Genomic DNA, 25,568 nt, shown 5'->3' on the forward strand with positions numbered 1-25,568 from the left:
TACCACCTAGAAATAAACACGATGCCAAAAGATAAATGTAGCCATAAACAATATCTCCCAAAGGATCCATAACCATAAAACATACAGTACAATCAAACAAACCAAAGAAATAAAATCCCTATAATAAACGGTAATGTAGTTAACAATATTTTAAAAACCTCACCAATTAACTATAGGACACTACCTCAAACCCACCAAAACAAACACTACATACGCTAATAAGAGCCATTACAAGAGAATTAAAAACTTACCCTCTACTTCATGCAACGACCTATAAAAAACATTGTGAACCTTAAAAAACACGTCCTTTAAAAACATAATACACCATCAAAAAAAAAAAAAAAAAAAATCCAACAGCAAAACTCAATTCAAAGAAAACCCTTATCATCAACACATGAACCAAGAACCATAACATTCAAGAAGTAGACCGTATTCCTTATCATACGCCAACTACAAAAAAAAGAAAACGATACAATCAATTCCTAAGAACCACCTCCAAACCGCTACACCAAGGACCTTCGGAAAATGAAAAGCCGCGCTCCCAGCACCGGGCGGAGCGCGGCTCCCGGCAGGAAAGCGGCTCCTGCGGCAGGCAGAGGCGGCGCCGCGCCGGGAGCCCCCCGCCCGCTCCCCCTGCCCGGCGGGGCCGGCACCGGGCCCAGGGGGCCCCGGCGGCGCCCGAGCCCCGCGCCCTGAGCGGACGGGGCGGCCGGCACCGGCCGGCATCGGCGCAGCGCCCGCGCCGCCTCTCCCGCCCGCCGGCCCGGCAAAGCTCCCCTCGGCTCCGCACGCCTCGCTCCGGCGCGGCTCCGGCAGTCCCGCGCCAGCCCGGCCGCGCCCAAGTCCCCTTCCACCTCGGCAGCTCCCCAGGCAACGCCAGCAGCTCCCGCGCCGGAACCTTTGGTGCCGGGCCAGGGGCAGAAGAAGCGCCCTCAAATGCAGCGGCACACCCCGATATCAACCCTTCAAACACTGCGAGAGCTGCAGCTTCCTTCAACTGAACCCGCAAAACTGACGCCACACTCAAGTGCTCACCTCACTTCAACAAGGGCAAATAAATGAGTTCTCCCCATCAATTTCATCCCCTATAATAGCAGGAAAAGGGGTTTTACTCAAATGATGGTAAAAGGGGGATTTTAACCTCAATCCAAACCCTTTACAAGGACGGACAACAGGGCTGCCCCCTCAGTTGAAAACTTAGGCAGATGAAAATGGAGGGGCTAGCCTCAGATTAAACCCATCATACGACAACAATATTTTTCCCCTTCCATTTAAAATACAACACAAGGATCCCCAGTCACCCCTGTGATACCCCTAACACCGTGGAAAAGGCAGGTTTTCCTTCAATCAGTACCCTCAAAAGCACAAGTGAAGGAGGATCCCTCCCAGTTCAAACAGACAATAATGGAAGAGAAGTCGCTTCTCTCAATTTGAATTTCTTTTGTCCTCAAAAGCCCTTTTTTTTTTTTTTTTCCGGGGCAGCAGAAAGTGATTGCAAGATGAAACTTAAAAGGGAAAGGAGAAAAGTCCCTGCTACAAATCCACACCGGCTTACGTGTTTGGCTGCAACTTCCCGGCACAAAGGTTTGTCCCTCGGCACCTCCCTTGAGCAATGCTCCACGTATCCAGGTGCTCCCCCAGACCCTGTCAGAAGCTCCCACCGTCCTTCCATGAGACAGCCCCCGGAGCTCCCCATAAACCCCTCTGCTCCAGCAGCTCCATGCAAAAGGGACCTGAGGCAAACCCTTTCCCTAAAATAGCCTGCGGTAGGAGCCGCCCCCGTCCTCATTCTCAAAGCTCACACCTGGGGCTGCTCTGGGTTTCTTTCCAAATGAATTTAGCAATAAATTCCTATTCTTTAGCAATACCTATAAAAACGAAACACTTGCCAGAATTTAGTATTCTACACACCCCCCTCCCTGTGCATTTTGGGGCAGCATTGGGTCCCTCTGGGGGACGGCACCCGGCATGACCCCCCCTCATTCGCCACCCACCTGCTCCTCCACCGCAGTATGCCTCCCCCTCCTAGGGACCTTGGGGTGCCCCAAATGACACCAGAGCCCCGAATCTTCACCCCCTTTTCCTGGCCGCCAAAGAAGGCACAGAACGAGTCTAACTGCCCTGGACAGCAGCCCAGCACTTGCTTCCATCCCTTTCCACATGTACATCCCCCCCGAAAGGGACTCTGCCGCAACAAGAAAGGGGGGCAGCCCCCAGAAGGGTCGAAGCTCCTGCCCAGCCTCGCTGTCACGGGCGAGGGGCAGAGAGAGGGAGCGGCAGAGACGGCGGGGACGCGGCACGGACGGCACGGCACCGAGCGGGGGCCGCTCTCAGCGCGATGCCGGCAAAGCCGCAGGTCCGGCGGGGCCGGGCGGGGTTTGACCGGCACGGGGGGATCCGCCGAGAGCCTCCGGCCCCGTGCGGAGACTCCCGCAAGGGCCCGGGGCCGCCGGGCTCCGGCCCTCTGGGCTTTATTCTCCGGCGCCCCCGGCCCCGCGGCTGCGGGGAAAGAAGGAACGGGGCGACGGGAAGAGAGGAGGGCTAGCAGGGCATGAGAAAGGGTAGGGAGGGAGGGAGGTCGGGCTGTGGAGGAAAGCGGGAGGGCAAGGGAAAGGCCGGGAGCGGGGAAGAGGGACGGTGCACAGAGGAGGGAGAGAAGAGGAATAGAACGGAGGAGCGGGATAGGGACGGGACAGGAAGGACGTGAAGGCAGTGGGGGGTGGAGTTTAGGAGGGAGAGGAGGGGAGGGTCTGGGGGACAAAGAACAGTAATATGGGGAGAAAGAGGGAAGCGTAGCGGGAAAGGGAGAGGGGATGCCAAAAAGGAAGAGAAAGGAGCTGGCTTTGGGCAGAGCGGGAAATGGGGGAAAGAGAGAGAGAAGAGGAGAAATACGGGGAGGAGGAAGGAGGAGTAGAGAGAGGGATAGGAGGGGAAGCCTCACAGAGCGCCTGTCCACCACGAGCCCGCCCCGGCGCCCAGCCCTGCTCGGAGTGCTGCGCTCGGCAGAGCTCGGCTCGGTTAGACTCGGCTATTATTGGCCAAACTCGGCTGGATTCGCCTCTTCGGCGTAGCTCGGCTCGGCTGAACTCGCTGCCGCTCGCTGCGTTCGGATCAACTCGGCTCGGTCAGGCTCAGCTTGGATCGGTTCCACTCCCTGGGGGCGGCGCCGCCTCCCGTGCAGCGCGCACAGCTCGGGGCTCTCCTGATGCCGAACCCCGCGGCCGGCCGGACAGTCGCACGGAAACCCCCCACGCCAGATTAGACCAAGCAGTTTCTATGTTAAACCCTTTTTGTCCTAGAAGAAAAAAACTTATCTACCTCTTGCGTTTTCTCATTTTTCTTCATTGATTTCAAAATCAGAGTATAAAAAAGTTCCCCTAAAAAAGATTTGGTAAGAAGTCAAGAAAGTAGTCCCGTAAACTTTATAACCTGAAGATATACTTAGGTTTCTACAAAAAATAGACCACACAAGTGTCCTACTCACTATGTCAAACCTTATGTAAAGTAGTAAAAAAAAAAAAACAAACCAAAAAAAAAAAAAAAAAAAACACCACCAAGATAAAGAGTTCCACAACCAAAACAAAACATAAGCAACACTAAAACCACCCATCCAAATACAATATGTTTATTGGTCACCAATCCTAAAAATCTATTTTCTAAATGCCATGTTAAGTATACCTCTTCACAACTAACCTTTATCCCTCACAGAATTCACAGAGTAAATACAAAAATTCCTCCACATACCATACATTTAAAATAACAGCTATACACTCTTATACCAAATTACAACTAAACTACAAAACTACAAATTACAAAAAACATTTAAAAAAATCCAAGTATAACACTTACATTCAAAAAAAAAAAAAAGAAAAACTTAACAAAAAGAAACCACAAGGAAGTTATCTCAAAATATAACACCTAAAATTTAAAACAATAATACATCAAAAATAACCAAAAATACCCAAAAACTACAACAAAAATTTAGTTCACAATATCAATTCCCATAGAAGCGAAACCGGGGGTCCATTGGCCACTTGCGGACGTGGACTCACTGTGACAGAGCACGCAAACAAGAACGGAGCCTAAGAGCTGCACCGGGAATTGAGACCGGAGCAAGAACAACTGCTGCCTGCCACCGCTCACCTTACCCACTTACCTTGACCGCTAGTATCTGGCTTTAGTTCCTAAAAATAACAACAAAGAAAATAGCTGTAATACAGAGGCACCATTTATACTCCCCCTGCAAAGACAAACGGTGACTGACCTTCTCGGGGGACCCCCCTCACCCGGGACGGGGCCCTCTGCCACGGATTCCATCTGGCTGCGTCTGAAAGAACGTTAGCACAAAAGTCAGAGCACTGCAGGGTAACTTAACAGCTCCAGATAGCCTTCATCAATCTACAGATCCCATCTAGAGTCCAAATACACCCCACATTACAAATTTCCAGGCCCCAGGACACGCCCCATTCTAGACCTACACCAGGCTATGCAGCAGGGCAGAGCAGCTCCAGGCCAAATACCCAGACACCCGTGACACAGAACAAGACAAACAAGGGGACACAACAGGGGGAGAAAGCTCTGAGCGAGAAGAATGCCCTCAGGGAGCCAGAGACTGCAGAATGAGATGACCTAGCTGAGACTGATGGCGAGCCTCTAAGGCTCAGAGAACCCTGCAGGAACAAGATGCTAACTGAATGACCTATTCCAAGCAAGGCAGAGAAGGATGCCCGAGAACCCTAGCGTCAGAATGCTCTACGGATCTCCGCATCGCTACGAGTCCTAATCTGCTAGAACGCATCCTTGCCGTCACTATTGTCACAAATCACAGCTGTCGAGAACAGCCCAGAACAAGACCTCAAAAGACATCTGACCGGATGCTACTCTGATGCCTGTCCGGGCTCCCGAGCCAAAGGCAAGAAGGAATCAGCACGGGGCCGAGGAACACAGAGATGAAAGATGCAAAGATGGACGCCCGGGCTTCCGATAAGCCCCTCAAAGGACTAAGGCAAAAGACACAGAGGGCACGACAGACGAGTGACACACCGTGCACCGGCACTGCTCTGCCCTGAGCACTTCAGCACTGTGAGGCTTTTCCTTTATGTGGCCTAAAGGGCCACCCCCATCTCCAAAGCTGCCTCCAAAAGCCCTCCCAGCGCCTCGCTTCCATCCCCTCTCAGGGTCCCAGCCCTCGACTTATCTCTCGGACGTCCGGGGACGAGAATCCACGTCCGGTGCCGAGGAAGGCCGCCTCGCCCGCTGGCAGTCTCCTAGAGTCACCGACTGTGGCCCCTTGCTCAGCTACAATCAAGAACACCAAACATCACTGCAGGATCTTAGCTGCACAGCGGCCAATAACCAATAACAATTCTGCTACTCACCATTCTCCTAAGAACGTCCGCCTCATCTGGCCGCGCCCGGAGGCCGATGCCCTCGCGGCAGGGTCTGCCTGGGTGAAGAGGAGACGAGGTGACGTGGCATTGCTGAAACTCGAGTGGACCCCGGCTCCTCCTCGGCCGCTCCTGAAGGCTCCCCAGGTGACACCTTCAAATGACAAAGATCAAGCCTTCATCACAGATCCGTGCACTGCTTCCCGAATTCCCACGAGAGTGACGAAGCGGGTCTGCGGCCCCGTTGCTGAGGGGGGTCTCGGCGTAAGACGAGCGGACCGCCTAGAGCACGCAAACAAGAACGGAGCCTAAGAGCTGCACCGGGAATTGAGACCGGAGCAAGAACAACTGCTGCCTGCCACCGCTCACTGCTCACCTTGCCCACTTACCTTGACTGCTAGTATCTGGCTTTAGTTCCTAAAAATAACAACAAAGAAAATAGCTGTAATACAGAGGCACCATTTATACTCCCCCTGCAAAGACAAACGGTGACTGACCTTCTCGGGGGACCCCCCTCACCCGGGACGAGGCCCTCTGCCACGGATTCCATCTGGCTGCGTCTGAAAGAACGTTAGGACAAAAGTCAGAGCACTGCAGGATAACTTAACAGCTCCAGATAGCCTTCGTCAATCTACAGATCCCATCTAGAGTTCAAATACACCCCACATTACAAATTTCCAGGCCCCAGGACACGCCCCATTCTAGACCTACACCAGGCTATGCAGCAGGGCAGAGCAGCTCCAGGCCAAATACCCAGACACCCGTGACACAGAACAAGACAAACAAGGGGACACAACAGGGGGAGAAAGCTCTGAGCGAGAAGAATGCCCTCAGGGAGCCAGAGACTGCAGAATGAGATGACCTAGCTGAGACTGATGGCGAGCCTCTAAGGCTCAGAGAACCCTGCAGGAACAAGATGCTAACTGAATGACCTATTCCAAGCAAGGCAGAGAAGGATGCCCGAGAACCCTAGCGTCAGAATGCTCTACGGATCTCCGCATCGCTACGAGTCCTAATCTGCTAGAACGCATCCTTGCCGTCACTATTGTCACAAATCACAGCTGTCGAGAACAGCCCAGAACAAGACCTCAAAAGACATCTGACCGGATGCTACTCTGATGCCTGTCCGGGCTCCCGAGCCAAAGGCAAGAAGGAATCAGCACGGGGCCGAGGAACACAGAGATGAAAGATGCAAAGATGGACGCCCGGGCTTCCGATAAGCCCCTCAAAGGACTAAGGCAAAAGACACAGAAGGCACGACAGACAAGTGACACACCGTGCACCGGCACTGCTCTGCCCTGAGCACTTCAGCACTGTGAGGCTTTTCCTTTATGTGGCCTAAAGGGCCACCCCCATCTCCAAAGCTGCCTCCAAAAGCCCTCCCAGCGCCTCGCTTCCATCCCCTCTCAGGGTCCCAGCCCTCGACTTATCTCTCGGACGTCCGGGGACGAGAATCCACGTCCGGTGCCGAGGAAGGCCGCCTCGCCCGCTGGCAGTCTCCTAGAGTCACCGACTGTGGCCCCTTGCTCAGCTACAATCAAGAACACCAAACATCACTGCAGGATCTTAGCTGCACAGCGGCCAATAACCAATAACAATTCTGCTACTCACCATTCTCCTAAGAACGTCCGCCTCATCTGGCCGCGCCCGGAGGCCGATGCCCTCGCGGCAGGGTCTGCCTGGGTGAAGAGGAGACGAGGTGACGTGGCATTGCTGAAACTCGAGTGGACCCCGGCTCCTCCTCCCTAGCTCCCCGACCTACAGCAACTCCTCGGCCGCTCCTGAAGGCTCCCCGGGTGACACCTTCAAACGACAAAGATCAAGCCTTCATCACAGTTCCGTGCACTGCTTCCCGAATTCCCACGAGAGTGACGAAGCGGGGGTCTGCGGCCCCGTTGCTGAGGGGGGTCTCGGCGTAATACGAGCGGACCGCCTAGAGCACGCAAACAAGAACGGAGCCTAAGAGCTGCACCGGGAATTGAGACCGGAGCAAGAACAACTGCTGCCTGCCACCGCTCACCTTACCCACTTACCTTGACCGCTAGTATCTGGCTTTAGTTCCTAAAAATAACAACAAAGAAAATAGCTGTAATACAGAGGCACCATTTATACTCCCCCTGCAAAGACAAACGGTGACTGACCTTCTCGGGGGACCCCCCTCACCCGGGACGGGGCCCTCTGCCACGGATTCCATCTGGCTGCGTCTGAAAGAACGTTAGCACAAAAGTCAGAGCACTGCAGGGTAACTTAACAGCTCCAGATAGCCTTCATCAATCTACAGATCCCATCTAGAGTCCAAATACACCCCACATTACAAATTTCCAGGCCCCAGGACACGCCCCATTCTAGACCTACACCAGGCTATGCAGCAGGGCAGAGCAGCTCCAGGCCAAATACCCAGACACCCGTGACACAGAACAAGACAAACAAGGGGACACAACAGGGGGAGAAAGCTCTGAGCGAGAAGAATGCCCTCAGGGAGCCAGAGACTGCAGAATGAGATGACCTAGCTGAGACTGATGGCGAGCCTCTAAGGCTCAGAGAACCCTGCAGGAACAAGATGCTAACTGAATGACCTATTCCAAGCAAGGCAGAGAAGGATGCCCGAGAACCCTAGCGTCAGAATGCTCTACGGATCTCCGCATCGCTACGAGTCCTAATCTGCTAGAACGCATCCTTGCCGTCACTATTGTCACAAATCACAGCTGTCGAGAACAGCCCAGAACAAGACCTCAAAAGACATCTGACCGGATGCTACTCTGATGCCTGTCCGGGCTCCCGAGCCAAAGGCAAGAAGGAATCAGCACGGGGCCGAGGAACACAGAGATGAAAGATGCAAAGATGGACGCCCGGGCTTCCGATAAGCCCCTCAAAGGACTAAGGCAAAAGACACAGAGGGCACGACAGACGAGTGACACACCGTGCACCGGCACTGCTCTGCCCTGAGCACTTCAGCACTGTGAGGCTTTTCCTTTATGTGGCCTAAAGGGCCACCCCCATCTCCAAAGCTGCCTCCAAAAGCCCTCCCAGCGCCTCGCTTCCATCCCCTCTCAGGGTCCCAGCCCTCGACTTATCTCTCGGACGTCCGGGGACGAGAATCCACGTCCGGTGCCGAGGAAGGCCGCCTCGCCCGCTGGCAGTCTCCTAGAGTCACCGACTGTGGCCCCTTGCTCAGCTACAATCAAGAACACCAAACATCACTGCAGGATCTTAGCTGCACAGCGGCCAATAACCAATAACAATTCTGCTACTCACCATTCTCCTAAGAACGTCCGCCTCATCTGGCCGCGCCCGGAGGCCGATGCCCTCGCGGCAGGGTCTGCCTGGGTGAAGAGGAGACGAGGTGACGTGGCATTGCTGAAACTCGAGTGGACCCCGGCTCCTCCTCCCTAGCTCCCCGACCTACAGCAACTCCTCGGCCGCTCCTGAAGGCTCCCCGGGTGACACCTTCAAACGACAAAGATCAAGCCTTCATCACAGTTCCGTGCACTGCTTCCCGAATTCCCACGAGAGTGACGAAGCGGGGGTCTGCGGCCCCGTTGCTGAGGGGGGTCTCGGCGTAATACGAGCGGACCGCCTAGAGCACGCAAACAAGAACGGAGCCTAAGAGCTGCACCGGGAATTGAGACCGGAGCAAGAACAACTGCTGCCTGCCACCGCTCACCTTACCCACTTACCTTGACCGCTAGTATCTGGCTTTAGTTCCTAAAAATAACAACAAAGAAAATAGCTGTAATACAGAGGCACCATTTATACTCCCCCTGCAAAGACAAACGGTGACTGACCTTCTCGGGGGACCCCCCTCACCCGGGACGGGGCCCTCTGCCACGGATTCCATCTGGCTGCGTCTGAAAGAACGTTAGCACAAAAGTCAGAGCACTGCAGGGTAACTTAACAGCTCCAGATAGCCTTCATCAATCTACAGATCCCATCTAGAGTCCAAATACACCCCACATTACAAATTTCCAGGCCCCAGGACACGCCCCATTCTAGACCTACACCAGGCTATGCAGCAGGGCAGAGCAGCTCCAGGCCAAATACCCAGACACCCGTGACACAGAACAAGACAAACAAGGGGACACAACAGGGGGAGAAAGCTCTGAGCGAGAAGAATGCCCTCAGGGAGCCAGAGACTGCAGAATGAGATGACCTAGCTGAGACTGATGGCGAGCCTCTAAGGCTCAGAGAACCCTGCAGGAACAAGATGCTAACTGAATGACCTATTCCAAGCAAGGCAGAGAAGGATGCCCGAGAACCCTAGCGTCAGAATGCTCTACGGATCTCCGCATCGCTACGAGTCCTAATCTGCTAGAACGCATCCTTGCCGTCACTATTGTCACAAATCACAGCTGTCGAGAACAGCCCAGAACAAGACCTCAAAAGACATCTGACCGGATGCTACTCTGATGCCTGTCCGGGCTCCCGAGCCAAAGGCAAGAAGGAATCAGCACGGGGCCGAGGAACACAGAGATGAAAGATGCAAAGATGGACGCCCGGGCTTCCGATAAGCCCCTCAAAGGACTAAGGCAAAAGACACAGAAGGCACGACAGACAAGTGACACACCGTGCACCGGCACTGCTCTGCCCTGAGCACTTCAGCACTGTGAGGCTTTTCCTTTATGTGGCCTAAAGGGCCACCCCCATCTCCAAAGCTGCCTCCAAAAGCCCTCCCAGCGCCTCGCTTCCATCCCCTCTCAGGGTCCCAGCCCTCGACTTATCTCTCGGACGTCCGGGGACGAGAATCCACGTCCGGTGCCGAGGAAGGCCGCCTCGCCCGCTGGCAGTCTCCTAGAGTCACCGACTGTGGCCCCTTGCTCAGCTACAATCAAGAACACCAAACATCACTGCAGGATCTTAGCTGCACAGCGGCCAATAACCAATAACAATTCTGCTACTCACCATTCTCCTAAGAACGTCCGCCTCATCTGGCCGCGCCCGGAGGCCGATGCCCTCGCGGCAGGGTCTGCCTGGGTGAAGAGGAGACGAGGTGACGTGGCATTGCTGAAACTCGAGTGGACCCCGGCTCCTCCTCCCTAGCTCCCCGACCTACAGCAACTCCTCGGCCGCTCCTGAAGGCTCCCCGGGTGACACCTTCAAACGACAAAGATCAAGCCTTCATCACAGTTCCGTGCACTGCTTCCCGAATTCCCACGAGAGTGACGAAGCGGGGGTCTGCGGCCCCGTTGCTGAGGGGGGTCTCGGCGTAAGACGAGCGGACCGCCTAGAGCACACAAACAAGAACGGAGCCTAAGAGCTGCACCGGGAATTGAGACCGGAGCAAGAACAACTGCTGCCTGCCACCGCTCACCTTACCCACTTACCTTGACCGCTAGTATCTGGCTTTAGTTCCTAAAAATAACAACAAAGAAAATAGCTGTAATACAGAGGCACCATTTATACTCCCCCTGCAAAGACAAACGGTGACTGACCTTCTCGGGGGACCCCCCTCACCCGGGACGGGGCCCTCTGCCACGGATTCCATCTGGCTGCGTCTGAAAGAACGTTAGGACAAAAGTCAGAGCACTGCAGGATAACTTAACAGCTCCAGATAGCCTTCATCAATCTACAGATCCCATCTAGAGTCCAAATACACCCCACATTACAAATTTCCAGGCCCCAGGACACGCCCCATTCTAGACCTACACCAGGCTATGCAGCAGGGCAGAGCAGCTCCAGGCCAAATACCCAGACACCCGTGACACAGAACAAGACAAACAAGGGGACACAACAGGGGGAGAAAGCTCTGAGCGAGAAGAATGCCCTCAGGGAGCCAGAGACTGCAGAATGAGATGACCTAGCTGAGACTGATGGCGAGCCTCTAAGGCTCAGAGAACCCTGCAGGAACAAGATGCTAACTGAATGACCTATTCCAAGCAAGGCAGAGAAGGATGCCCGAGAACCCTAGCGTCAGAATGCTCTACGGATCTCCGCATCGCTACGAGTCCTAATCTGCTAGAACGCATCCTTGCCGTCACTATTGTCACAAATCACAGCTGTCGAGAACAGCCCAGAACAAGACCTCAAAAGACATCTGACCGGATGCTACTCTGATGCCTGTCCGGGCTCCCGAGCCAAAGGCAAGAAGGAATCAGCACGGGGCCGAGGAACACAGAGATGAAAGATGCAAAGATGGACGCCCGGGCTTCCGATAAGCCCCTCAAAGGACTAAGGCAAAAGACACAGAAGGCACGACAGACAAGTGACACACCGTGCACCGGCACTGCTCTGCCCTGAGCACTTCAGCACTGTGAGGCTTTTCCTTTATGTGGCCTAAAGGGCCACCCCCATCTCCAAAGCTGCCTCCAAAAGCCCTCCCAGCGCCTCGCTTCCATCCCCTCTCAGGGTCCCAGCCCTCGACTTATCTCTCGGACGTCCGGGGACGAGAATCCACGTCCGGTGCCGAGGAAGGCCGCCTCGCCCGCTGGCAGTCTCCTAGAGTCACCGACTGTGGCCCCTTGCTCAGCTACAATCAAGAACACCAAACATCACTGCAGGATCTTAGCTGCACAGCGGCCAATAACCAATAACAATTCTGCTACTCACCATTCTCCTAAGAACGTCCGCCTCATCTGGCCGCGCCCGGAGGCCGATGCCCTCGCGGCAGGGTCTGCCTGGGTGAAGAGGAGACGAGGTGACGTGGCATTGCTGAAACTCGAGTGGACCCCGGCTCCTCCTCCCTAGCTCCCCGACTTACAGCAACTCCTCGGCCGCTCCTGAAGGCTCCCCAGGTGACACCTTCAAATGACAAAGATCAAGCCTTCATCACAGATCCGTGCACTGCTTCCCGAATTCCCACGAGAGTGACGAAGCGGGTCTGCGGCCCCGTTGCTGAGGGGGGTCTCGGCGTAAGACGAGCGGACCGCCTAGAGCACGCAAACAAGAACGGAGCCTAAGAGCTGCACCGGGAATTGAGACCGGAGCAAGAACAACTGCTGCCTGCCACCGCTCACTGCTCACCTTGCCCACTTACCTTGACTGCTAGTATCTGGCTTTAGTTCCTAAAAATAACAACAAAGAAAATAGCTGTAATACAGAGGCACCATTTATACTCCCCCTGCAAAGACAAACGGTGACTGACCTTCTCGGGGGACCCCCCTCACCCGGGACGGGGCCCTCTGCCACGGATTCCATCTGGCTGCGTCTGAAAGAACGTTAGGACAAAAGTCAGAGCACTGCAGGATAACTTAACAGCTCCAGATAGCCTTCATCAATCTACAGATCCCATCTAGAGTTCAAATACACCCCACATTACAAATTTCCAGGCCCCAGGACACGCCCCATTCTAGACCTACACCAGGCTATGCAGCAGGGCAGAGCAGCTCCAGGCCAAATACCCAGACACCCGTGACACAGAACAAGACAAACAAGGGGACACAACAGGGGGAGAAAGCTCTGAGCGAGAAGAATGCCCTCAGGGAGCCAGAGACTGCAGAATGAGATGACCTAGCTGAGACTGATGGCGAGCCTCTAAGGCTCAGAGAACCCTGCAGGAACAAGATGCTAACTGAATGACCTATTCCAAGCAAGGCAGAGAAGGATGCCCGAGAACCCTAGCGTCAGAATGCTCTACGGATCTCCGCATCGCTACGAGTCCTAATCTGCTAGAACGCATCCTTGCCGTCACTATTGTCACAAATCACAGCTGTCGAGAACAGCCCAGAACAAGACCTCAAAAGACATCTGACCGGATGCTACTCTGATGCCTGTCCGGGCTCCCGAGCCAAAGGCAAGAAGGAATCAGCACGGGGCCGAGGAACACAGAGATGAAAGATGCAAAGATGGACGCCCGGGCTTCCGATAAGCCCCTCAAAGGACTAAGGCAAAAGACACAGAAGGCACGACAGACAAGTGACACACCGTGCACCGGCACTGCTCTGCCCTGAGCACTTCAGCACTGTGAGGCTTTTCCTTTATGTGGCCTAAAGGGCCACCCCCATCTCCAAAGCTGCCTCCAAAAGCCCTCCCAGCACCTCGCTTCCATCCCCTCTCAGGGTCCCAGCCCTCGACTTATCTCTCGGACGTCCGGGGACGAGAATCCACGTCCGGTGCCGAGGAAGGCCGCCTCGCCCGCTGGCAGTCTCCTAGAGTCACCGACTGTGGCCCCTTGCTCAGCTACAATCAAGAACACCAAACATCACTGCAGGATCTTAGCTGCACAGCGGCCAATAACCAATAACAATTCTGCTACTCACCATTCTCCTAAGAACGTCCGCCTCATCTGGCCGCGCCCGGAGGCCGATGCCCTCGCGGCAGGGTCTGCCTGGGTGAAGAGGAGACGAGGTGACGTGGCATTGCTGAAACTCGAGTGGACCCCGGCTCCTCCTCGGCCGCTCCTGAAGGCTCCCCAGGTGACACCTTCAAATGACAAAGATCAAGCCTTCATCACAGATCCGTGCACTGCTTCCCGAATTCCCACGAGAGTGACGAAGCGGGTCTGTGGCCCCGTTGCTGAGGGGGGTCTAGGCGTAAGACGAGCGGACCGCCTAGAGCACGCAAACAAGAACGGAGCCTAAGAGCTGCACCGGGAATTGAGACCGGAGCAAGAACAACTGCTGCCTGCCACCGCTCACTGCTCACCTTGCCCACTTACCTTGACTGCTAGTATCTGGCTTTAGTTCCTAAAAATAACAACAAAGAAAATAGCTGTAATACAGAGGCACCATTTATACTCCCCCTGCAAAGACAAACGGTGACTGACCTTCTCGGGGGACCCCCCTCACCCGGGACGAGGCCCTCTGCCACGGATTCCATCTGGCTGCGTCTGAAAGAACGTTAGGACAAAAGTCAGAGCACTGCAGGATAACTTAACAGCTCCAGATAGCCTTCATCAATCTACAGATCCCATCTAGAGTTCAAATACACCCCACATTACAAATTTCCAGGCCCCAGGACACGCCCCATTCTAGACCTACACCAGGCTATGCAGCAGGGCAGAGCAGCTCCAGGCCAAATACCCAGACACCCGTGACACAGAACAAGACAAACAAGGGGACACAACAGGGGGAGAAAGCTCTGAGCGAGAAGAATGCCCTCAGGGAGCCAGAGACTGCAGAATGAGATGACCTAGCTGAGACTGATGGCGAGCCTCTAAAGCTCAGAGAACCCTGCAGGAACAAGATGCTAACTGAATGACCTATTCCAAGCAAGGCAGAGAAGGATGCCCGAGAACCCTAGCGTCAGAATGCTCTACGGATCTCCGCATCGCTACGAGTCCTAATCTGCTAGAACGCATCCTTGCCGTCACTATTGTCACAAATCACAGCTGTCGAGAACAGCCCAGAACAAGACCTCAAAAGACATCTGACCGGATGCTACTCTGATGCCTGTCCGGGCTCCCGAGCCAAAGGCAAGAAGGAATCAGCACGGGGCCGAGGAACACAGAGATGAAAGATGCAAAGATGGACGCCCGGGCTTCCGATAAGCCCCTCAAAGGACTAAGGCAAAAGACACAGAAGGCACGACAGACAAGTGACACACCGTGCACCGGCACTGCTCTGCCCTGAGCACTTCAGCACTGTGAGGCTTTTCCTTTATGTGGCCTAAAGGGCCACCCCCATCTCCAAAGCTGCCTCCAAAAGCCCTCCCAGCGCCTCGCTTCCATCCCCTCTCAGGGTCCCAGCCCTCGACTTATCTCTCGGACGTCCGGGGACGAGAATCCACGTCCGGTGCCGAGGAAGGCCGCCTCGCCCGCTGGCAGTCTCCTAGAGTCACCGACTGTGGCCCCTTGCTCAGCTACAATCAAGAACACCAAACATCACTGCAGGATCTTAGCTGCACAGCGGCCAATAACCAATAACAATTCTGCTACTCACCATTCTCCTAAGAACGTCCGCCTCATCTGGCCGCGCCCGGAGGCCGATGCCCTCGCGGCAGGGTCTGCCTGGGTGAAGAGGAGACGAGGTGACGTGGCATTGCTGAAACTCGAGTGGACCCCGGCTCCTCCTCCCTAGCTCCCCGACTTACAGCAACTCCTCGGCCGCTCCTGAAGGCTCCCCAGGTGACACCTTCAAATGACAAAGATCAAGCCTTCATCACAGATCCGTGCACTGCTTCCCGAATTCCCACGAGAGTGACGAAGCGGGTCTGCGGCCCCGTTGCTGAGGGGGGTCTCGGCGTAAGACGAGCGGACCGCCTAGAGCACGCAAACAAGAACGGAGCCTAAGAGCTGCACCGGGAATTGAGACCGGAGCAAGAACAACTGCTGCCTGCCACCGCTCACTGCTCACCTTGCCCACTTACCTTGACTGCTAGTATCTGGCTTTAGTTCCTAAAAATAACAACAAAGAAAATAGCTGTAATACAGAGGCACCATTTATACTCCCCCTGCAAAGACAAACGGTGACTGACCTTCTCGGGGGACCCCCCTCACCCGGGACGGGGCCCTCTGCCACGGATTCCATCTGGCTGCGTCTGAAAGAACGTTAGGACAAAAGTCAGAGCACTGCAGGATAACTTAACAGCTCCAGATAGCCTTCATCAATCTACAGATCCCATCTAGAGTTCAAATACACCCCACATTACAAATTTCCAGGCCCCAGGACACGCCCCATTCTAGACCTACACCAGGCTATGCAGCAGGGCAGAGCAGCTCCAGGCCAAATACCCAGACACCCGTGACACAGAACAAGACAAACAAGGGGACACAACAGGGGGAGAAAGCTCTGAGCGAGAAGAATGCCCTCAGGGAGCCAGAGACTGCAGAATGAGATGACCTAGCTGAGACTGATGGCGAGCCTCTAAGGCTCAGAGAACCCTGCAGGAACAAGATGCTAACTGAATGACCTATTCCAAGCAAGGCAGAGAAGGATGCCCGAGAACCCTAGCGTCAGAATGCTCTACGGATCTCCGCATCGCTACGAGTCCTAATCTGCTAGAACGCATCCTTGCCGTCACTATTGTCACAAATCACAGCTGTCGAGAACAGCCCAGAACAAGACCTCAAAAGACATCTGACCGGATGCTACTCTGATGCCTGTCCGGGCTCCCGAGCCAAAGGCGAGAAGGAATCAGCACGGGGCCGAGGAACACAGAGATGAGAGATGCTAAGATGGACGCCCGGGCTTCCGATAAGCCCCTCAAAGGACTAAGGCAAAAGACACAGAAGGCACGACAGACAAGTGACACACCGTGCACCGGCACTGCTCTGCCCTGAGCACTTCAGCACTGTGAGGCTTTTCCTTTATGTGGCCTAAAGGGCCACCCCCATCTCCAAAGCTGCCTCCAAAAGCCCTCCCAGCACCTCGCTTCCATCCCCTCTCAGGGTCCCAGCCCTCGACTTATCTCTCGGACGTCCGGGGGCGAGAATCCACGTCCGGTGCCGAGGAAGGCCGCCTCGCCCGCTGGCAGTCTCCTAGAGTCACCGACTGTGGCCCCTTGCTCAGCTACAATCAAGAACACCAAACATCACTGCAGGATCTTAGCTGCACAGCGGCCAATAACCAATAACAATTCTGCTACTCACCATTCTCCTAAGAACGTCCGCCTCATCTGGCCGCGCCCGGAGGCCGATGCCCTCGCGGCAGGGTCTGCCTGGGTGAAGAGGAGACGAGGTGACGTGGCATTGCTGAAACTCGAGTGGACCCCGGCTCCTCCTCGGCCGCTCCTGAAGGCTCCCCAGGTGACACCTTCAAATGACAAAGATCAAGCCTTCATCACAGATCCGTGCACTGCTTCCCGAATTCCCACGAGAGTGACGAAGCGGGTCTGCGGCCCCGTTGCTGAGGGGGGTCTCGGCGTAAGACGAGCGGACCGCCTAGAGCACGCAAACAAGAACGGAGCCTAAGAGCTGCACCGGGAATTGAGACCGGAGCAAGAACAACTGCTGCCTGCCACCGCTCACTGCTCACCTTGCCCACTTACCTTGACTGCTAGTATCTGGCTTTAGTTCCTAAAAATAACAACAAAGAAAATAGCTGTAATACAGAGGCACCATTTATACTCCCCCTGCAAAGACAAACGGTGACTGACCTTCTCGGGGGACCCCCCTCACCCGGGACGGGGCCCTCTGCCACGGATTCCATCTGGCTGCGTCTGAAAGAACGTTAGGACAAAAGTCAGAGCACTGCAGGATAACTTAACAGCTCCAGATAGCCTTCATCAATCTACAGATCCCATCTAGAGTTCAAATACACCCCACATTACAAATTTCCAGGCCCCAGGACACGCCCCATTCTAGACCTACACCAGGCTATGCAGCAGGGCAGAGCAGCTCCAGGCCAAATACCCAGACACCCGTGACACAGAACAAGACAAACAAGGGGACACAACAGGGGGAGAAAGCTCTGAGCGAGAAGAATGCCCTCAGGGAGCCAGAGACTGCAGAATGAGATGACCTAGCTGAGACTGATGGCGAGCCTCTAAGGCTCAGAGAACCCTGCAGGAACAAGATGCTAACTGAATGACCTATTCCAAGCAAGGCAGAGAAGGATGCCCGAGAACCCTAGCGTCAGAATGCTCTACGGATCTCCGCATCGCTACGAGTCCTAATCTGCTAGAACGCATCCTTGCCGTCACTATTGTCACAAATCACAGCTGTCGAGAACAGCCCAGAACAAGACCTCAAAAGACATCTGACCGGATGCTACTCTGATGCCTGTCCGGGCTCCCGAGCCAAAGGCGAGAAGGAATCAGCACGGGGCCGAGGAACACAGAGATGAGAGATGCTAAGATGGACGCCCGGGCTTCCGATAAGCCCCTCAAAGGACTAAGGCAAAAGACACAGAAGGCACGACAGACAAGTGACACACCGTGCACCGGCACTGCTCTGCCCTGAGCACTTCAGCACTGTGAGGCTTTTCCTTTATGTGGCCTAAAGGGCCACCCCCATCTCCAAAGCTGCCTCCAAAAGCCCTCCCAGCGCCTCGCTTCCATCCCCTCTCAGGGTCCCAGCCCTCGACTTATCTCTCGGACGTCCGGGGACGAGAATCCACGTCCGGTGCCGAGGAAGGCCGCCTCGCCCGCTGGCAGTCTCCTAGAGTCACCGACTGTGGCCCCTTGCTCAGCTACAATCAAGAACACCAAACATCACTGCAGGATCTTAGCTGCACAGCGGCCAATAACCAATAACAATTCTGCTACTCACCATTCTCCTAAGAACGTCCGCCTCATCTGGCCGCGCCCGGAGGCCGATGCCCTCGCGGCAGGGTCTGCCTGGGTGAAGAGGAGACGAGGTGACGTGGCATTGCTGAAACTCAAGTGGACCCCGGCTCCTCCTCCCTAGCTCCCCGACCTACAGCAACTCCTCGGCCGCTCCTGAAGGCTCCCCGGGTGACACCTTCAAACGACAAAGATCAAGCCTTCATCACAGTTCCGTGCACTGCTTCCCGAATTCCCACGAGAGTGACGAAGCGGGGGTCTGCGGCCCCGTTGCTGAGGGGGGTCTCGGCGTAATACGAGCGGACCGCCTAGAGCACGCAAACAAGAACGGAGCCTAAGAGCTGCACCGGGAATTGAGACCGGAGCAAGAACAACTGCTGCCTGCCACCGCTCACCTTACCCACTTACCTTGACCGCTAGTATCTGGCTTTAGTTCCTAAAAATAACAACAAAGAAAATAGCTGTAATACAGAGGCACCATTTATACTCCCCCTGCAAAGACAAACGGTGACTGACCTTCTCGGGGGACCCCCCTCACCCGGGACGGGGCCCTCTGCCACGGATTCCATCTGGCTGCGTCTGAAAGAACGTTAGCACAAAAGTCAGAGCACTGCAGGGTAACTTAACAGCTCCAGATAGCCTTCATCAATCTACAGATCCCATCTAGAGTCCAAATACACCCCACATTACAAATTTCCAGGCCCCAGGACACGCCCCATTCTAGACCTACACCAGGCTATGCAGCAGGGCAGAGCAGCTCCAGGCCAAATACCCAGACACCCGTGACACAGAACAAGACAAACAAGGGGACACAACAGGGGGAGAAAGCTCTGAGCGAGAAGAATGCCCTCAGGGAGCCAGAGACTGCAGAATGAGATGACCTAGCTGAGACTGATGGCGAGCCTCTAAGGCTCAGAGAACCCTGCAGGAACAAGATGCTAACTGAATGACCTATTCCAAGCAAGGCAGAGAAGGATGCCCGAGAACCCTAGCGTCAGAATGCTCTACGGATCTCCGCATCGCTACGAGTCCTAATCTGCTAGAACGCATCCTTGCCGTCACTATTGTCACAAATCACAGCTGTCGAGAACAGCCCAGAACAAGACCTCAAAAGACATCTGACCGGATGCTACTCTGATGCCTGTCCGGGCTCCCGAGCCAAAGGCAAGAAGGAATCAGCACGAGGCCGAGGAACACAGAGATGAAAGATGCAAAGATGGACGCCCGGGCTTCCGATAAGCCCCTCAAAGGACTAAGGCAAAAGACACAGAAGGCACGACAGACAAGTGACACACCGTGCACCGGCACTGCTCTGCCCTGAGCACTTCAGCACTGTGAGGCTTTTCCTTTATGTGGCCTAAAGGGCCACCCCCATCTCCAAAGCTGCCTCCAAAAGCCCTCCCAGCGCCTCGCTTCCATCCCCTCTCAGGGTCCCAGCCCTCGACTTATCTCTCGGACGTCCGGGGACGAGAATCCACGTCCGGTGCCGAGGAAGGCCGCCTCGCCCGCTGGCAGTCTCCTAGAGTCACCGACTGTGGCCCCTTGCTCAGCTACAATCAAGAACACCAAACATCACTGCAGGATCTTAGCTGCACAGCGGCCAATAACCAATAACAATTCTGCTACTCACCATTCTCCTAAGAACGTCCGCCTCATCTGGCCGCGCCCGGAGGCCGATGCCCTCGCGGCAGGGTCTGCCTGGGTGAAGAGGAGACGAGGTGACATGGCATTGCTGAAACTCGAGTGGACCCCGGCTCCTCCTCGGCCGCTCCTGAAGGCTCCCCAGGTGACACCTTCAAATGACAAAGATCAAGCCTTCATCACAGATCCGTGCACTGCTTCCCGAATTCCCACGAGAGTGACGAAGCGGGTCTGCGGCCCCGTTGCTGAGGGGGGTCTCGGCGTAAGACGAGCGGACCGCCTAGAGCACGCAAACAAGAACGGAGCCTAAGAGCTGCACCGGGAATTGAGACCGGAGCAAGAACAACTACTGCCTGCCACCGCTCACTGCTCACCTTGCCCACTTACCTTGACTGCTAGTATCTGGCTTTAGTTCCTAAAAATAACAACAAAGAAAATAGCTGTAATACAGAGGCACCATTTATACTCCCCCTGCAAAGACAAACGGTGACTGACCTTCTCGGGGGACCCCCCTCACCCGGGACGAGGCCCTCTGCCGCGGATTCCATCTGGCTGCGTCTGAAAGAACGTTAGGACAAAAGTCAGAGCACTGCAGGATAACTTAACAGCTCCAGATAGCCTTCATCAATCTACAGATCCCATCTAGAGTTCAAATACACCCCACATTACAAATTTCCAGGCCCCAGGACACGCCCCATTCTAGACCTACACCAGGCTATGCAGCAGGGCAGAGCAGCTCCAGGCCAAATACCCAGACACCCGTGACACAGAACAAGACAAACAAGGGGACACAACAGGGGGAGAAAGCTCTGAGCGAGAAGAATGCCCTCAGGGAGCCAGAGACTGCAGAATGAGATGACCTAGCTGAGACTGATGGCGAGCCTCTAAGGCTCAGAGAACCCTGCAGGAACAAGATGCTAACTGAATGACCTATTCCAAGCAAGGCAGAGAAGGATGCCCGAGAACCCTAGCGTCAGAATGCTCTACGGATCTCCGCATCGCTACGAGTCCTAATCTGCTAGAACGCATCCTTGCCGTCACTATTGTCACAAATCACAGCTGTCGAGAACAGCCCAGAACAAGACCTCAAAAGACATCTGACCGGATGCTACTCTGATGCCTGTCCGGGCTCCCGAGCCAAAGGCAAGAAGGAATCAGCACGAGGCCGAGGAACACAGAGATGAAAGATGCAAAGATGGACGCCCGGGCTTCCGATAAGCCCCTCAAAGGACTAAGGCAAAAGACACAGAAGGCACGACAGACAAGTGACACACCGTGCACCGGCACTGCTCTGCCCTGAGCACTTCAGCACTGTGAGGCTTTTCCTTTATGTGGCCTAAAGGGCCACCCCCATCTCCAAAGCTGCCTCCAAAAGCCCTCCCAGCGCCTCGCTTCCATCCCCTCTCAGGGTCCCAGCCCTCGACTTATCTCTCGGACGTCCGGGGACGAGAATCCACGTCCGGTGCCGAGGAAGGCCGCCTCGCCCGCTGGCAGTCTCCTAGAGTCACCGACTGTGGCCCCTTGCTCAGCTACAATCAAGAACACCAAACATCACTGCAGGATCTTAGCTGCACAGCGGCCAATAACCAATAACAATTCTGCTACTCACCATTCTCCTAAGAACGTCCGCCTCATCTGGCCGCGCCCGGAGGCCGATGCCCTCGCGGCAGGGTCTGCCTGGGTGAAGAGGAGACGAGGTGACATGGCATTGCTGAAACTCGAGTGGACCCCGGCTCCTCCTCGGCCGCTCCTGAAGGCTCCCCAGGTGACACCTTCAAATGACAAAGATCAAGCCTTCATCACAGATCCGTGCACTGCTTCCCGAATTCCCACGAGAGTGACGAAGCGGGTCTGCGGCCCCGTTGCTGAGGGGGGTCTCGGCGTAAGACGAGCGGACCGCCTAGAGCACGCAAACAAGAACGGAGCCTAAGAGCTGCACCGGGAATTGAGACCGGAGCAAGAACAACTACTGCCTGCCACCGCTCACTGCTCACCTTGCCCACTTACCTTGACTGCTAGTATCTGGCTTTAGTTCCTAAAAATAACAACAAAGAAAATAGCTGTAATACAGAGGCACCATTTATACTCCCCCTGCAAAGACAAACGGTGACTGACCTTCTCGGGGGACCCCCCTCACCCGGGACGAGGCCCTCTGCCGCGGATTCCATCTGGCTGCGTCTGAAAGAACGTTAGGACAAAAGTCAGAGCACTGCAGGATAACTTAACAGCTCCAGATAGCCTTCATCAATCTACAGATCCCATCTAGAGTTCAAATACACCCCACATTACAAATTTCCAGGCCCCAGGACACGCCCCATTCTAGACCTACACCAGGCTATGCAGCAGGGCAGAGCAGCTCCAGGCCAAATACCCAGACACCCGTGACACAGAACAAGACAAACAAGGGGACACAACAGGGGGAGAAAGCTCTGAGCGAGAAGAATGCCCTCAGGGAGCCAGAGACTGCAGAATGAGATGACCTAGCTGAGACTGATGGCGAGCCTCTAAGGCTCAGAGAACCCTGCAGGAACAAGATGCTAACTGAATGACCTATTCCAAGCAAGGCAGAGAAGGATGCCCGAGAACCCTAGCGTCAGAATGCTCTACGGATCTCCGCATCGCTACGAGTCCTAATCTGCTAGAACGCATCCTTGCCGTCACTATTGTCACAAATCACAGCTGTCGAGAACAGCCCAGAACAAGACCTCAAAAGACATCTGACCGGATGCTACTCTGATGCCTGTCCGGGCTCCCGAGCCAAAGGCGAGAAGGAATCAGCACGGGGCCGAGGAACACAGAGATGAGAGATGCTAAGATGGACGCCCGGGCTTCCGATAAGCCCCTCAAAGGACTAAGGCAAAAGACACAGAAGGCACGACAGACAAGTGACACACCGTGCACCGGCACTGCTCTGCCCTGAGCACTTCAGCACTGTGAGGCTTTTCCTTTATGTGGCCTAAAGGGCCACCCCCATCTCCAAAGCTGCCTCCAAAAGCCCTCCCAGCACCTCGCTTCCATCCCCTCTCAGGGTCCCAGCCCTCGACTTATCTCTCGGACGTCCGGGGACGAGAATCCACGTCCGGTGCCGAGGAAGGCCGCCTCGCCCGCTGGCAGTCTCCTAGAGTCACCGACTGTGGCCCCTTGCTCAGCTACAATCAAGAACACCAAACATCACTGCAGGATCTTAGCTGCACAGCGGCCAATAACCAATAACAATTCTGCTACTCACCATTCTCCTAAGAACGTCCGCCTCATCTGGCCGCGCCCGGAGGCCGATGCCCTCGCGGCAGGGTCTGCCTGGGTGAAGAGGAGACGAGGTGACGTGGCATTGCTGAAACTCGAGTGGACCCCGGCTCCTCCTCGGCCGCTCCTGAAGGCTCCCCAGGTGACACCTTCAAATGACAAAGATCAAGCCTTCATCACAGATCCGTGCACTGCTTCCCGAATTCCCACGAGAGTGACGAAGCGGGTCTGCGGCCCCGTTGCTGAGGGGGGTCTCGGCGTAAGACGAGCGGACCGCCTAGAGCACGCAAACAAGAACGGAGCCTAAGAGCTGCACCGGGAATTGAGACCGGAGCAAGAACAACTGCTGCCTGCCACCGCTCACCTTACCCACTTACCTTGACCGCTAGTATCTGGCTTTAGTTCCTAAAAATAACAACAAAGAAAATAGCTGTAATACAGAGGCACCATTTATACTCCCCCTGCAAAGACAAACGGTGACTGACCTTCTCGGGGGACCCCCCTCACCCGGGACGGGGCCCTCTGCCACGGATTCCATCTGGCTGCGTCTGAAAGAACGTTAGGACAAAAGTCAGAGCACTGCAGGATAACTTAACAGCTCCAGATAGCCTTCATCAATCTACAGATCCCATCTAGAGTTCAAATACACCCCACATTACAAATTTCCAGGCCCCAGGACACGCCCCATTCTAGACCTACACCAGGCTATGCAGCAGGGCAGAGCAGCTCCAGGCCAAATACCCAGACACCCGTGACACAGAACAAGACAAACAAGGGGACACAACAGGGGGAGAAAGCTCTGAGCGAGAAGAATGCCCTCAGGGAGCCAGAGACTGCAGAATGAGATGACCTAGCTGAGACTGATGGCGAGCCTCTAAGGCTCAGAGAACCCTGCAGGAACAAGATGCTAACTGAATGACCTATTCCAAGCAAGGCAGAGAAGGATGCCCGAGAACCCTAGCGTCAGAATGCTCTACGGATCTCCGCATCGCTACGAGTCCTAATCTGCTAGAACGCATCCTTGCCGTCACTATTGTCACAAATCACAGCTGTCGAGAACAGCCCAGAACAAGACCTCAAAAGACATCTGACCGGATGCTACTCTGATGCCTGTCCGGGCTCCCGAGCCAAAGGCGAGAAGGAATCAGCACGGGGCCGAGGAACACAGAGATGAGAGATGCTAAGATGGACGCCCGGGCTTCCGATAAGCCCCTCAAAGGACTAAGGCAAAAGACACAGAAGGCACGACAGACAAGTGACACACCGTGCACCGGCACTGCTCTGCCCTGAGCACTTCAGCACTGTGAGGCTTTTCCTTTATGTGGCCTAAAGGGCCACCCCCATCTCCAAAGCTGCCTCCAAAAGCCCTCCCAGCGCCTCGCTTCCATCCCCTCTCAGGGTCCCAGCCCTCGACTTATCTCTCGGACGTCCGGGGACGAGAATCCACGTCCGGTGCCGAGGAAGGCCGCCTCGCCCGCTGGCAGTCTCCTAGAGTCACCGACTGTGGCCCCTTGCTCAGCTACAATCAAGAACACCAAACATCACTGCAGGATCTTAGCTGCACAGCGGCCAATAACCAATAACAATTCTGCTACTCACCATTCTCCTAAGAACGTCCGCCTCATCTGGCCGCGCCCGGAGGCCGATGCCCTCGCGGCAGGGTCTGCCTGGGTGAAGAGGAGACGAGGTGACGTGGCATTGCTGAAACTCAAGTGGACCCCGGCTCCTCCTCCCTAGCTCCCCGACCTACAGCAACTCCTCGGCCGCTCCTGAAGGCTCCCCGGGTGACACCTTCAAACGACAAAGATCAAGCCTTCATCACAGTTCCGTGCACTGCTTCCCGAATTCCCACGAGAGTGACGAAGCGGGGGTCTGCGGCCCCGTTGCTGAGGGGGGTCTCGGCGTAATACGAGCGGACCGCCTAGAGCACGCAAACAAGAACGGAGCCTAAGAGCTGCACCGGGAATTGAGACCGGAGCAAGAACAACTGCTGCCTGCCACCGCTCACCTTACCCACTTACCTTGACCGCTAGTATCTGGCTTTAGTTCCTAAAAATAACAACAAAGAAAATAGCTGTAATACAGAGGCACCATTTATACTCCCCCTGCAAAGACAAACGGTGACTGACCTTCTCGGGGGACCCCCCTCACCCGGGACGGGGCCCTCTGCCACGGATTCCATCTGGCTGCGTCTGAAAGAAC

General features: G+C 55.1%; 4 long non-coding RNA genes across 4 annotated transcripts; all 4 read right to left on the reverse strand.

Annotated features, from left to right (window-relative positions):
• Positions 1-7,232: 7,232 nt before the first annotated feature.
• LOC128804460 (uncharacterized) lies at positions 7,233-7,601 on the reverse strand. Its single transcript, XR_008436081.1, has 3 exons — positions 7,529-7,601; positions 7,421-7,448; positions 7,233-7,320 (listed from the first exon to the last, which is right to left on the reverse strand). It is a non-coding gene; the product is annotated as an uncharacterized LOC128804460 (long non-coding RNA).
• A 1,275-nt stretch (positions 7,602-8,876) lies between these two features.
• LOC128804464 (uncharacterized) lies at positions 8,877-9,245 on the reverse strand. Its single transcript, XR_008436085.1, has 3 exons — positions 9,173-9,245; positions 9,065-9,092; positions 8,877-8,964 (listed from the first exon to the last, which is right to left on the reverse strand). It is a non-coding gene; the product is annotated as an uncharacterized LOC128804464 (long non-coding RNA).
• Positions 9,246-18,702: 9,457 nt separating this feature from the next.
• LOC128804463 (uncharacterized) lies at positions 18,703-19,071 on the reverse strand. Its single transcript, XR_008436084.1, has 3 exons — positions 18,999-19,071; positions 18,891-18,918; positions 18,703-18,790 (listed from the first exon to the last, which is right to left on the reverse strand). It is a non-coding gene; the product is annotated as an uncharacterized LOC128804463 (long non-coding RNA).
• Positions 19,072-25,199: 6,128 nt separating this feature from the next.
• On the reverse strand, positions 25,200-25,568 carry LOC128804459 (uncharacterized). The gene is made up of 3 exons (XR_008436080.1): positions 25,496-25,568; positions 25,388-25,415; positions 25,200-25,287 (listed from the first exon to the last, which is right to left on the reverse strand). It is a non-coding gene; the product is annotated as an uncharacterized LOC128804459 (long non-coding RNA).

Source organism: Vidua macroura, chromosome 3, assembly GCF_024509145.1.
Source record: "Vidua macroura isolate BioBank_ID:100142 chromosome 3, ASM2450914v1, whole genome shotgun sequence".
Classification (NCBI taxonomy): Eukaryota; Metazoa; Chordata; class Aves; order Passeriformes; family Viduidae; genus Vidua; species Vidua macroura.